Here is a 14,945-nt window from a genome sequence, read left to right on the forward strand (position 1 = left end):
TCTTCACAACTTCACTTTGAAATGACCCCATTGGGAAAATGGGACGGGATTTGGCTGAACAAATTTTCCTTAAGGAATTCCTAGTATTTTGGGCCAGTGGAGGTATATTACGTTAAATTATCAGATGTTTCTAGTGTTGTCAGATTATACATGGGTTAGAAAAACCGCAACAAATATTATAATGATTTTCTCTATTCTCTGCAGGCACTAAATACATTTGGGTTTCGGCTATGGAGAACAGCACACTGCAAGATATTAAAACTAAAATGCTGTTCACTTGCTACAAATAATTTTACACCAGACATATACCTGTACTGATGTGCCATTTAGACTGTCCGTGTTTAAACATTGTAAAACAATCTGAATCAGTTTATCTAAAAGAATAGCAACAATTCATCTGTTTTATTTTTCCAAATAACTTCTTGTAGTAAGTGCTAAATGTCACTGCTTGGCATAGAACAGCTGTGACAATGACTCATAATGTGAGTTGAAATAATTTGCCATTATTTAAGGATGATGGCCTAACAGAATGTAAACAAGTTCCCATTTGGAAAATAGATATTGATATAAGAAGAGGAAGTTACAGGAACCTCCATGTTTATTTACTTTTACTTTGTTTACTACTTTGACTACTTTTTGCAGTTAGCCAAGCTTACACTAAAAATGACGGTATGCTGTAAACACTAAAAATGTTATTAAAGGGCTTTATGATATTAATTTGCTTTATTCTACGACCTCCAAGATCAATGGGGGTTTCCTGAAGGAGACCAACTAAAAACAAAAGTAAGTTAGAAATCCAGCTTGTAATAACTCCTGTCGGCTGAAATGGCTTTGCTGTGAAGTTCTGATTTTAACCATTCTTTGCTTATTTTAACGCAGTCACGCATACGTCCTTAGATAGAATATTATAACTCCTATAAATAGATCAATACAGCTGTTCTTTGTATTGAATGATTACAAGATCCCTGCTCATCAGTTATAATACATTATGCAGATTATCTTGCATTACAATGCACCAGATTTCTGTGTTGAACAGCATTATACTACAGTATCTACTTTAGATGTTAGTGTGTTATTTGGCATTATGCTTTCACATTGGGCAGTGTAGCTCTAACTCCAGCAGATTGTTTTTGTTTCTAAGGCTCCTTTCTACAATACAGTGTCATAGTGTGCTAACATAATAAAAGTGTTACACCACACCTGAAGAAGGCTCCATGGCCGAAACATTGTTTTCTTTCTTCTCTTTTCAGCATGGAATAAACCTATTACTGCATGCTCTTGTCTGTCTCAAGTTAGAAGCTACAAGAGAGTTTGACATTTGACATTTCACCACCTTTTGCTCCAATTTATTTCCCTTAGAAGGTACAAGTTGATAAACAAATGACAGGTTTTAATGGCTTGCAAATATTTGTGAAAGCCAAGAAATTGCTCTGAAGTATCAAATGCCATCTTTTTCTTGAGCGAACCCCAGTTTGTCTGTAGATTTAATTTAAAAATATATCATTTTTCTCGTGGGTGACAGATGGAGGAGAGCTGTTTACGATGATAACGCAGATATAAATAAGGCAGAAGTGCATGGGAGTTTATCCAGTCTTGCTGTGTTCTAAAAACCGTTGGCAGTGCATTTCTGCAAAGAAGATTTTCACCAAGTGGTATAAACTATTGATTTACACCTGCTCACACCAGAAGAAGGCTCCACAGCCAAAACATTGTTTTCTTTCTTCTCTTTGCAGCATGGAATAAACCTATTACTTGTTCGTTTGTAAACAATTGATTGGCAAGCACTGAGAGTCAGGAGTTGTGGAGTGGTAGTACTATGGACTGGTCATAGGTTATACAAGAGTGGGCTATATTAAACAATTTTAGCTTTATATTGTTAGGCACCATGCACTTTGATGATAGGTTTTTATATTAATTCATTTGTTTTGTCTTTTGCTACACTAAATATTTAGGTGTGTCCCAGTTTGCACACTTGCTGTCTTCTGCCCTTCATACGTGCGTTTCCTCTCGGATCTGCAAGGGTTAGGGTGTCGCGTTTCTCATCTGTGTTTCACAAGGGTGCTCACGAGTGCCCCCACTGCGCCCTTCTCTGAAGTCCACATCGGAGCGCACTCCACCGAAGGGCATTACCCACAATTCTTTGCGGAACGGTGACGTTTCATGTTGTAGCCTATCATAGCGGAGAGAGGTTGCGATGGTGAATAAAGAATTCACGTGTTAGTCAAGTTGAACGTTATGGCACTTTTGAAACTCAATATTTTTACTAGATTCATACTGTATGTATTGTAGGTACAAAGTGTTGACATAAAGCTTTTGTTTCGTCCCACTATTTCGACTTATGAATATTTGTTTACCTGCGGCGAACTGTATCTTGTACACGGAAAGACAATAGTCTTAATATTTAATAGTACAAAGCCCTGATGTATTGTCAAGTTTACCTTATATAGATTACTTTGAATATGTTCCTCGTACTGTCAGACAGACGACATGAAAAGCATTTAGTAGTACAAAGCTTTGAAAAGACAGCGGTATTGCCATGTTTTCCTCAGTTTTGAGTCGAGCATGCTCAGCATATGACACGATATGACGCTAATTATTTTTCGGGGTCAGATGAGATGAAATTAAATTTCATACAGAAATGTTGAAATTACTAGAGTTGAATTCTTACCACCACTTAAAACGTCACTGATTCAACCGAATTATTAAGTTTTGATCGCTAAATTTTAAACCATGAAGAGCGCGTGACCCTGAATGACTTTGTTGGTTTCAACGAGACGACTATTCACGAGGATTTAATCCATAGTAATTATTGTTTTTATGAGTTATAGATACATTGCATGTATATGAAAACCAGTAATATTACAACAAGCACATTATCAGAAATGCCAGTTTTATCCATTCGGCTTACTATTTCACAAAAGTATTCGTTTTCTGTACATATTGTATTTGGAAACCATTTTGGTTTGGGGGGATTTTTGAATCATGCAGTGTAGTGTAGCAGGTACCAGACTGGTTCTACAAACACTGGCTTGCAAGCAGGCTATAAATTTGAATTGCAAGTGTATTATGCATATTGTAAAATGAGGCTACACTGCTGTTGGCACAATCTGTTTGTTGATTTCATGGAATAAACAATACCCATTGGATTTTAAAGTAGTAGATTGTGCTCTTATTCTGTCTTTAAATCGGTCAGATTTTGAAAAGTGTTACAGTGTAGCTAAAACAAGTCTGGTGCACCATCGGATACTGTTTTGTGTTCACAATGAGAACATTCGGTTTTCGCCTTGACCATGATCTTCAGAAAATAATAAATTAAGTAATATTCACAAATTCAGATAACATCTGAACCCAAGCAAATGGAGACAATTTAATACTGTGTAAGAATAATTGAACAGAATAAATTAGTCAAAGTATTCTGTCAGGAGCTCATGGTTTAATTTATTGTACATAGACCTAAATTTTGTATATACATATCCCTCCATATTCATTGCATAATCATTTGACATAAAAGTAGTACTGCAAAAATTCTGAGATAGCCCTAAGCAAGGCTGTTTGTGTTTTTTTACTTAGGTTCTACACTTCCAGGCTCCTCCAAGTTAATCAGCCAGGGTCAGAGACGTGTCACTGCAACAATATTTGCACAATTATGCCTACATTCAATATCCATGGCTGCATTACAGGGTGCAACAAACACACTGATTTCTTTTTTCAAATTTGTGTCCAGTGACTGCATTTCCATCATGAAACGTTGTGGCAAGCTAAAGAAATCTGATATAGAAAAGTGTGTACAGTACCTCAAATATCAAATAAACATGGTAAACAAATAAACTGTGGATTAATTAGCTTAATAAAAATACACAGAAGTATTGCATTGAATCATGAAATGAAGAAGTCAAGCATTCTTTAATTCTTTTGAGTGGATTTGGTGTTTCATTAACTCCCCTTCATGGGGAAAAAAAAAGTTGTTAGCAAGTTAAGTGATACCCCAAAATATGGAGTCCAGTATATTAGTAATTTGTTGCATTTGTGATGATTTAGCATTTTTTCCCATCTAAATCAAATCTTAAAATAATTTCTTAACAGTAAAACAGGTTGTTGTTGGTGGTGGGGGTTTAGACAAGTGTGAAATGCATAAAAATAATTTTAGTTCTTCCACACATAGGGGTGAGTGTGACAGCAGCACTTTCAATACTGAAGGGTCTGACGTCGGGAAAGTGGGTGAAGTTAGGTGAACAGACAGTGCTATTATAATGCATGCTTTGGTTTGCTGCAGTAAAGGTCTGGATTCCTGTTGATGTGCTGTTATCGATTATATGGGTTTCAGAGTCCAGCCCTTCATCTTCACTGTGGAACATGGGCAATGAGTAATGTGGGGTCAGTATTGACAGGGTGAATACAAAGAGAGCCATGACCAGATTACAAACTATATGATCAGATATCTCAAGACAACACCTGCTCAAGCTGCCAAGCATGTGCAGATCTCATACTGGTCCTGTCTGTCGCTCAAGAGGTCATGGAAGACAATTATTCTCAACATTGAGGGATAGCCTGTGAATGAATGAATTGATTATATTATCTACTAAATACAATGATGTTTCTGTTAAATTGGCTGACCTATAATTGGAACTGTCTGGAAATTGGTAATTTTTCACTTTTAGTGCTTTTAATTTCTTAAACAGTTTGCTACAGAATCAGGACTGACATGGATGTATATACAGTATGTGATAAGTGCATCCTTCTCCTTGACTGTAATCCCAAGATTTACTAATATATTTGTAACCCTGAACAGATGACCATCTCTTCTTTCAGACTTCGATGTCTGAACACTTACTCTGAATTTTTTTCCTTGTCTGACCTTGTGTATAACCCTTGGATTTTTATATACTTGAATCAATTTTCTTCTTTCTCCTTTGTTGTAGACTGAATTTCTACACTTTTGCCACACTGAATATGTCTAAGTTTAAACAATAAATTGATGATGAGACCTAAAATGGTTCTCTGTGGTACACCTCTTCTTACATTGACTCGTTTATGATTGTACTGCTTAAAATGACTCATATCACGTTGCAGCTCACAACTGGCAACCCACTGAAGCTAAGCAGGTGTGAGCCTGGTCAGTACCTGGATAAGAGACCTGGGAAAAACCAAGGTTGCTGCTGGAAGAGGTGTTAGTGGGGCCAGCAGGGGGCGCTCACCCTGCGGTCCATGTGGGTCCTAGTGCCCCAGTATAGTGACAGTGACACTATACGGTAAACAGGCCCCTCCTTCGGATGAGATGTAAAATTTGGCCAGTCCTCCCCACTGATTCCTGATGTGTGGTGAGCATTCTGGCACACTATGGCTGCCGTCGCATCATCCAGATGGGCCGCACATTGGTGGGTGGTAGAGGGGAGTCCCCATTACCTGTAAAGCGCTTTGAGTGGAGTGTCCGGAAAAGCACTATATAAGTGTTAGCAATTATTAATTATTATTATCATTTCCTATTTATTAACCAATCCTCAGTGTGTTACTTCGGATTTCAGTGTTCTGCTTTGGTTCTGCTCTTTTTGCAATATTCCAATCTTTGGCATAGCTCCTGTCCAAAATGAGTGATAAAATATCCTAGTTAAGGGTCTATGAATAAAATTATTAATTTCATTAAGTACAGCTGGGAAAATTCCATCAACCCCTGATGTTTTGTTACTTTTAAGATAATACAACACCAGTAAAATCTCTGAGTCATTACTGCTCAAATGGCCTACTACTGATGGGGCCCATTCTGTAATAAGGTGCATGGAATTGATATTTTCTATTGTAAATACCTACAGTATGTGGAATATACATTTAGTATATATTTTTTATTACACATCTTTATTATTAATCTCCTTTTATCTAATAATAAACACATTTATCAACGCTTTCCAGCCAATCGACATTGAACTCCTGCAGCAGTGCTGGTGAGTACTGTAGTTATATCCTTAGTTCCCTAGCAACTTCAAGTGGCAGTGTTTCTTAAGACAGCATTCCCTATGTAGGTTTATGTTTTACAGACTGCGCTTCTGGCACTAGTTTCTTTATCCAGTTATTACCTTTTCCAATTTTGTGAAGCAGGGCTTGACATTTTTAGCCGGGTTACATGCAGCTGGGGATAAATCGAACCCTTGAGTTACAATGGGAAAATCGCAGGCATGCCATAATGTTACAACTGGGAAAACTAGCATCTGGATAGAAGATTATACACTCTTGTGTGTAGTTATGCACACGTTAAAACGTTCCATTTAAATCTTTAGTATACCAAGTATTTATTTAATTGTATAAATAGGTAGAAAAATAGAGCACACAATAAAAATATAAAATTCAAAGTTTTAGAAAGCTGATACTGAAGTTCTTCAAAGATCAGATGGCACCGTTAATCCATTATTTTAATTTTATTCGGTAGGAAAGAGAATGAAGAAAATTGTGGTTTGCACGAGGCCTGTTAATACAAAATGTGTTCTAAAATGTATTTTATATATGCATAGGTTTTGCTTTTTAGTCCCATTTTCTCATGAATGTCTAATTTAATTTGATTTACAACAAGAAAGTTTAAATTAATTATAGAATCCATAGAATTTGTTGCTGTGTTTTTTTTGTAACCTTGGTAAATAATGTCACAGGATGTAAGATGTTTCTGCATCTTTCAGGAGACAATATTAAGCCATTTTGACTATAATAACTACATTTATATAGAGCTTTTCATCTCAAAGTGTTTTATATTCAGTACCTTGAAAAAGGTTTCACCAACTTCCTGTGATGTCTTGTTTTATTGACTTACAAAAATGCAATTTTATAAATTAATGTTTAAATGAAAGGAGGTAGGCTTAAATATCATCAAAGAAAAATCCAAAACTAAAATAGGTTGTTTGAATAATGTATTTAACTACCCATCAATACTTTGCGGAAACAAGTTTAGCAGTAATTTACAGTTTTTGTTAAAGTGTGCTCTATAATGGTATTCTTCCTGCCCATTTTTTTTCCAGACCTGCACTAATTTTGTCAAGTTGGATGGGAACATTAATGAATTAGCAAATTGTAGTTATCATAGTATCTAAAGTATTAAATAAATCTATAAAGATATCTGCACCATTGTGATTTTTTAAAATCAGTATCCAGTATAATATCGTAGGGTGTATTATGGATGCTCAGGCTTTTTTTTTCTGGTTTGAATCATCACTCATCATGGAGAGGTACTTTTGCTCTAGTAAAATGTGTTTCGACTGCTGAGACATTTGATTAGATAGCCACCCCACAAATCAAGGGATATCTAATTTGATTCCATGAATTCAAGGATTGGAGTTCAAGAGCTGCTGGAGTCATTATCCAAAGTCTGGACTCCTGTTTCAAATAATCCCTGAAAGAATACCAGAGACAGGGGCATCTTTAGCACAGCACCAGCATCAGTCTGGTTCAGCCTTCCTCTCTCACCTTTGCCTCTTTCTTCAGTACCTGTAACAGCTTGGATACTTGGCCCAGACTCTGCTGTCCTTTCCCAGCAGCTATATTGTGTGGCCAGCAGTGAGAGCAGCACCCTGTTCACTAACATTCACTGGCATTCGGAAAAATCATAGAACCGTCATCTTCAGCAGCAATCAGGGAATTTTGTTTTCGGCTGGTTGCACACTAACATCGACAGTGGTACTTGCAGCCCTTCTTCCAATGAGCAGAACTGAAGAAGGGATATGCGATGGTGCTAACCCGTGCTGTATTTCTGTAGAATGGCTCAAAGCCGAGACCAAGTAACAGCCTGTTCCTTTACGAAACCCATGAAAAAATATAGTGCTAGTAACAATTTCTATAGCCAGGCTAATCCAAACTAAAGACCGACACAGAACCCGCATACAAAAATGAGAGCAATGTCTTCGCACAATCCATAACTCAAAATTTCTGTAAACGCAATTTTAAATGTGTATGCTTAATCTGTCTCAGCATTTTGTTGGGCAAAGCTATTATATGTCAAATGCATAAGACCTGGAGAGACAAAGGTGACAAAGGAGAGACAGATGTGTTCATAGTCCAGATGAAATAGCAACACAAAACATCAGATAACAGAATGAGTTACAGATTGGATAATGTGTCTTGCTTAAAACAACTTTAAAAATATTCATAGCATCACATTGAGAAAAGTCCTATTTGTCATAAATGATTAGCTGAATTCCAGAAAACACAAGGATATTGTTTATAGATCCTTATAGCTTCTCTTCTATCCTTATAGATCCAACATTCTGCTCTTTGGAAGTATGGGTGAAGCCTGTGTAATTATATCTGAAAATTGAATGGTTTTTCAACTTAAACTTATTCTTCAACTTATAGTAATGCAGACAGATACTGGTAATTAATTTAGTTGTCTGGTTAGACTGATTCATTTGCTAATGATACCTCTATGTCATTAGAGAGTATGCCAGTCTCTTCTTTCATTTTCTGTTACTTTGATCAAGGTGCATAAGGGTGATTTGCATCCTTTCCAGCCTAAATTATATGTCCATATTTTTACTTTTTTTCCTTTCAGCCCATTTGAATCTCTTCTGTCTTCTGTAACTGTAATGGTGCCTAAAGAATCTGGGATTTTCTGATCTCTGTTTGTCTTGACAATTTGTGAACAATGCCAAGAACACTGGAATTAAAGTTCTTCCTTAAAAGAGCCCAGGTTTTAAATGGTGAGAATTTTAGTATTGTTCTTGGAACTTAAAGCATTGAAGCCCCACCATAAAAAATGTTTATGCTGCATTTTATACATGTTTTTAACAGCTTTGCATTGACTAACACAAATGTCATTTAAGCTCAAGGGGATGTATATTAGGTGCACTAGGTAGAATTTTAAAGCCCTTGTCCTGTATCACCTAGTTTTAATTCCAGCATAAGATGCTTATTAATAACAATGTATTGGTGATTAATTAATTTTAGGTGTTTTAGTGTACAGGTGCACATCTAAAAAATGAAAGTTTAATTAAGCAGTTGTTAATATTAAATGTTCAATTAAGAAATTGAAAGGTCAGTAGGAATGAAAGCCTGAAGGATTACTTCAGGATCAAATTTTAGATATGCTGTAGAAGAAGCTGTCTCCTAGGGGCACACTGATTAATTCCATAGACAGTTCAGCCTTTTTTTTCTTGTTGTCAGTATAAGGGTTTGAAATAATGATTAACCAATTAAGAACCAAAGGATGGCTTATTTCTATTCCTTCTAAATTTCAGGTCAATACTTTCCATAACAGCCAATGTATAAGCATTTTTCTTCAGATTTGATTTTGGTTAAGAGGTAGTGCATTCTGCTTAGTCACCTAATATAGGATACCTATACCCTGTCTGTATACAAAAAGACAAGTACAGATACACTCTGGTACAGGTTAATCTTGGTCTTATCTGTCCATAAGACTTTGTCCCAGAAATCTACAGGCTTTTTATGTACTTTTTAGCAAACTGTAACCTGGCATTTCTGTTCTTGAGGTTTACCAGTGGTTTGCATCTTGTGGTGAACCCCTCTGAGGCTATGCTGGTGTATTCTTCTCTTTATGGTAGTGTTTGACAAATCTATGCCTACATCCTGGAGAGTGTTCTTGATCCGTTCAACTGTCGAAAAGGGTTTTTTCTTCATGATTGAAAGTATTCTTCGGTCATCCACTACTGTGGTCTTCTGTGGTCTACCAGGTTGTTTGCTATTGCTGACAGTTGATTTTGACACGCCTAATGTTTTGGCTATGTCTCTGATGGACTTATTCTCGTTTTTCAGCCTTGCTTTAATGACATTGACACTTCTTTTGTCCTCATGTTGAGGGACAACAGCAACAGACTCCAGATCCAAATGCCACATCTAGAATCAGCTCTAGACCCCTTGTTAGCTTGCTTGTGCATGAACTAATGATGAAATGAAACACAGCTGGCCAAGAAATAACTGAGCAGCCAATTGTCCAATTACTTTTGGTCCCCTAAAATGGGAGGACTATGTATAAAAATGGCGGTGATTCTTATATGGTTAACCCTATGTAGACACAAAACCCCTCAAATTGAAGCTGACATTCTGCACTTTAACTTCATAGTCATTTCAAATCCATTGTGCTGGAGAACAGAGCCAAAACAACAAAAAGTTGTCACTGTCCAAATACTTATTGACTGCACTGTATGTATATAATTCAGTTTCTACTCAATACTTCACAATATTGGCCATTTACCAGGGTTCTTTTTGAATGCAGTGTTCCTTTAACAGCTGGTAGGTCTCTATAGAGATAAGGGAACAAGCAGCATTAGTAAATGTCAAAAGCACAGTAGGCCATATTCATGAAGTATTAAAAGACTGGTTAAGAATGCACAACACTACGTGGCTCTTAATGTCACTCAAATTAATGTTTTCGCACAGTGGTGAAGTAATTAGCCTCAGCATAAGATTCTTGATTGCAAAACGTTAAGATCAGATAGTGTGTGGAATGTTCGTTAGCCATGCAGATGTGCTGAAACAACAAGACACTGGATGCCCTTGTGATTTTAAGATTATTACAGAATGAAGAGTGACTTATGAGTCATTTAGACATACTTTGAAATAAGTCATTTTAGCTCATTTACTATAATCTCTGCAGGATTTCAAGCTTCTCAAAAAGAAAAAGGGACTGTGGTTTTGTCCTTTTATGCAAGAAAGCATTTGTCCTGGTATTTTTCCAATAGCAGGACAAATATAGTAACTGTTTGTTAAAAGTTTAAAATTGCTGTTCACCAGCTGTCCCTGTTGAGAGAGCATGAGCAATTTTGGTTATTTTAGTCCGAATGTCCAGATGTGAGAAGCTGGTAGAGACTATAGACGACTGGCTATAATTTCTGTCGAAGGTGCCTCTACCAAATATGGACTCAAGGGTGATGAATACTTATGTTATCAGTTTTATATTTATAACTAGTTTTGGAGGACCTGTAAAGTTTTTTTCACTTTGGCATTGAGTGTTTTGTGTCAACAAATGGCAAAACTCCCAACTAAATACATTATGATTCCATATAATAACACAATAAAATGTGATATAGTTCAAGAGAGTAAATAGTTTTGATAGGCACTACATTTTTCTACACGACTTTTGTTGATTGGCAAATATGCATTAAACCCTTGTGCATTTACGGACTTGGTGACGAGAAATCATTATCAAACTCATCTTTTATTCAGCACAACAGATTATTTTTCTCCTGTTGTATGCTTTTAGATGTTGGCACTTTACTGAAGGGCCAAAGGAAACATCCAGTGTGGGTGTGTTGTACTGTTGAGCAGATGTGAAAAAAATTCTCTTGATGTAAACCAATGGAAGCAGCAGTCAGCTCAACATAAAATATTAAAGAGAAGATGTCATTGAAGGCAGGAATTAGAAACCAAAATATCCTATCATTTTAAGTATACTTAGGTTTCCGCTATCATAACATTTCATATATTAGAGTTGTACTAGAGGATCAACCTACATATGTACTAACCTACATATATGCTAATATCATTGAGCACTTAGACCATTACGTGATGATTTTGTACAACCATCGGTTTTGTAACCACGTTCTCCAATGCAAGCTCATCGGGGAGCAGGAGCCTATCCCAGTAAGCAAGAGGAGCAAAGTGGTATACAGTATGCCCTGCAGGGCAAGCCATTCCGCTGCAGGTTTCACACAGACATAAACACACAACTACTTCAGGGCTCATTTTCCCTGAAGCCAGTTAACCTACCGGTATATCAGTTGACTGTGGGAAGAAAGCGGAGCACTCGAAGGAAACTCAAACATGAGGAGAACGTACAAACTCCACACAGACAGCACACCAGGACTTGAATCCAGGGCTGCAAGGCAGCAATGCTAACAACTGTGCCATTGTGCTGCCTGCTTTTCGTATGTTATTTTTTTTTCTTTTAATTGCTGATGAGGCACATAAGAACACAAAAATATAAAATAAGAACAGTCTATATATTGGTCTATCAAGCGATTAAGCATTGTGATTGTTAGGGGTTAATTATTCCACGGATCTCAACCATTTACTGAAAGAAGCCAGATTATTGTCTTTAACAACATGGCTGGAGTTGTTCTCAGTTTTAAATGCACTTACTCATAGTGCCTACTTGTAGCTTCTATTTCGTCTTTCACAGTTGATTCTGAATAAGCACTCTAAATTGACTTTGTCAGTGCCTTTGAGGATTTTAAATGATTGAATCTGGTCCTTACGTGGCCTACTCTGCTCAAGATTGAAATGTTCAGTTCTTCTGTCCTGTCAAGATGAGGCCTTCCTTTGAGGTTGGGAAGGTATGATATCGCGTCACATTTCTCTGGACTAATTCCAGAGTAGCAGCATCTTTTTTTGTAATGAGGTGACCAAAATTGAGCACACTAGTCTAAATGAGTTCTCAATGGTGCATTCTACAATTTAAAATCCACTTTTTAAAATTCTACACTTACTGTACAATACATTCTACTATTTAACCTAATATTCTGTTTGCTTTGAAAGCTCTATAAAGGCCACAAAATGAATGACTAATAATACCATTCACATTGTAAATGATAATAGCTCTCAAAATGCAGTACTACAGTAGTTCTCAGTGTTTTTTTCAGTACTTTGTCATTCAGCTTGCATCTTTAGCTTTTAGAAACTTCTTATCTATAGCTGTTATTGCCTACTTCCTAAAACAGTCTACTATATGTGTTCCATGGTGAGAGAATGAGCTACAACACGTGCAAAAAATTATACCACATAAAAAAAAAACATTTGGCTGAGATTGCAAAAGTAATTATAGATTAAAATGGTAATAATAAACAAAAAATAAGTATCGCACGTATGACTTATGAAATACGTTACATAGAAAATCAAAAGAAAATGGAGACATGAAAAACTACTTCAATTTTACAGTTGTTGACATTGAATTGTGGTCTTTGACATGCTAGATTCCATTTGTGAAAAAATAAGGCCTTAAATAGAACTGTAATTCTTAATGCTTTCAGTATGAACTGGTTCTAATCTTCATTACTGGTTGGCTCAAATAGTCTTTCAAATGGTAATTTAGAGAAGGTTATTCATATTTTACCTCCATTCATTTAAAAAGAGAGGCATCAAAGAAAGATGTGCTTCAGTGTTGAATATTGAATTGCTTCAGTAAGTGCTAGCAGTGAGAATGGTAAAATTGACTTAACAGCAGGAAATGTGTTCGAATAATATTGTGTATAATATGTTTAATAATAATGCCAATCCTCTGTCAGTTCTAAAAGCATTACTAAACAATCCTTTGAATTTTGCCTTTTTCAAATGTTTTTTTTATATTGACTCTTTATTTGTGTGGTTGAAATTTTAAAGGCATTAAACAGAAGTTCTCATGTTAAGTTAGTGGGTAGGCTTTCAAATCTTGCATTATTTGTTAGGGAGGAAAAGGGCATTCCCCTGTGAAAATTAAAAGGGTTACAATGCACAAAGTATAAGGACCTCAACAAGTTCGTGTTGAGATCTGTGATCACAAGTTCTATGCCTGGAGCATGTCATTAACGGACGGTGACTGTGACTGACCGACTGTGACTTGGGATTCCTCCAATCAACACCTCACCTCCAGTACTGGGCTGTGTTGCCTGTGTGAGTGTTGAAAGATAAATGACTTGCTCATTCTTCCTTCTGTGTGGTTGCAGGGTTCGAAGCCATGAGACGAGATATGAAAAAGCAGAAAAATGGTGATTCCATCTTGAGTGGGTGTACAACAAAAAATAATTGATGATTCTAATAAAGAGGAAGTGTGACATTGCTGATAGGAGAGACATACATTGGATTTATGAGAAGTTAATTGGATTCACTGAAGTTACTTAAAAGCAAGTAGGTTATAAATGTGCGACTAATGTAGATTTTTGTTGATTTTGCTATTTGTTGATCGAAATTACACAAAACATAATCATAAATTAGGGGAGACATGGTGTTTCAGTGGTTAGCATTGTATTCTCGCAGCACTAGGATCTTGGGTTTAAATTCCAGGGGTGCTGTCTCTGTGGAGCTTTTATGTCCTTCCTGTATTCACATGGGTTTTTTCCTCTCTCAGCCCAAAGACATTGGTAGGTGTTGCATTATCAACTTTCCATTCAAGTGGTATTACTACCGTCTTGAGTGAATGCTGGAAAAGTTATGTTCAGATTAACAAATAAAGACAATTATGTAATGAATAAGAAATGATTGGCTTCTGGAGAAATCGGCCCTGGTGTGTGTGTGCGTGTGTGTGTCATGCAATGTACTGGCATTCTGTCTAGGGTGTATCCTGTCTTGTGTCTATTTACTTGCTGGGACATGATCTGGCTCTCCTGTGACCCTGTACTGGATAAAGCAGATAGAAATGGATGAATAAATAAGCATTATAGGCTTTGAACTCTATTACTTTTCAGTGAATGTGGATTAAGTTTTATACATTAATTCAGATCCTTCACTTTCCTCTTTGCAAGAAGGAGATTCAATACACTGATAATAAAGCCACTGGATTCGGAAGCACTCCAAGATCAGGATAGTTCGTTATGCAAGATATTTTGCATTCTTGTAAATGTACTGTAAGTAACAATGACCTCACAACTACATTTAGTTGACAGATCCTAGACCGGAAGAGCCATTACAGCCTTCCAAATAATGTATTGTAACACTGTGCACATACCTGCAGTTAAAGGCTATATTTGATCTTTTATGTATTCTTATATTTCAGTCTTTGATAAGACAAGGATGAGGTTGCGCAACAACGTGTATTAAATGTATACAAGATTCAAAGTCAGAATAGTGTTTGTTTTCCTTGAATAATTCTCGTACATTTTAAACATAAGTGGATATTGGAGCATGACCAATTATATTTTGATAGCCTTTGGCAGATTTAAAAACATTTTTTTACACCTGAAACCTTGTATCTCTGTTGGGATGGTTTGTCACTCCTGTTGTATATCTGTACATCTGTACATCATTTCGCTTGTGCACTGTAAATT

At 36.4% G+C, this 14,945-nt stretch overlaps 1 protein-coding gene across 2 annotated transcripts in view; it reads left to right on the top strand.

Moving 5' to 3' along the window:
- Positions 1 to 14,945, top strand: part of rab27b (RAB27B, member RAS oncogene family) — a 63,531-nt gene that overhangs the window by 11,388 nt on the left and 37,198 nt on the right. The window lies entirely within an intron of this gene.

Source organism: Lepisosteus platostomus, chromosome 4, assembly GCF_059453375.1.
Source record: "Lepisosteus platostomus isolate fLepPlt1 chromosome 4, fLepPlt1.hap1, whole genome shotgun sequence".
Lineage (NCBI taxonomy): Eukaryota > Metazoa > Chordata > Actinopteri > Semionotiformes > Lepisosteidae > Lepisosteus > Lepisosteus platostomus.